Source organism: Octopus bimaculoides, chromosome 9, assembly GCF_001194135.2.
Source record: "Octopus bimaculoides isolate UCB-OBI-ISO-001 chromosome 9, ASM119413v2, whole genome shotgun sequence".
Lineage (NCBI taxonomy): Eukaryota > Metazoa > Mollusca > Cephalopoda > Octopoda > Octopodidae > Octopus > Octopus bimaculoides.
Window position 1 is genome coordinate 21,495,883 of NC_068989.1, and position 456 is coordinate 21,496,338.

Genomic DNA, 456 nt, shown 5'->3' on the forward strand with positions numbered 1-456 from the left:
AAAGAGTTGCCATCAGTGGCATTCTATACCAAGCGTCTGCCTTTAGCCCAACGACTAACAGGAAATCACATTCCATATATCGAGTCCTCTTTTGTCTGATATACGAAACTTGCATGATCCCACACACACAAACTCAAACACGCTGACATACCCTATCTCGCTCCATTTCTCTCTCTCTCTCTCTCTCAATCAATCAATCTATCTATCTATTTCACTCACATGCACACACACACACATACAAGAAGTGGGTAAGTTACTACGAGGTTATCAGCTACCCTCATGTGTTGTGTGATTCGGAAATGCTGTTATTTTCTACTAGTAAAATGTTTATATATATTAAGAGATGTTCGGTTTGTATTGTATTAAAGTATGTGTGTATGTGCTTCGGGTAAATATGTTTGTGTGTGCGCGTGTGTGTGCGTGCGCGCGTGTATAAAATGGGGAAATTTCAACTTT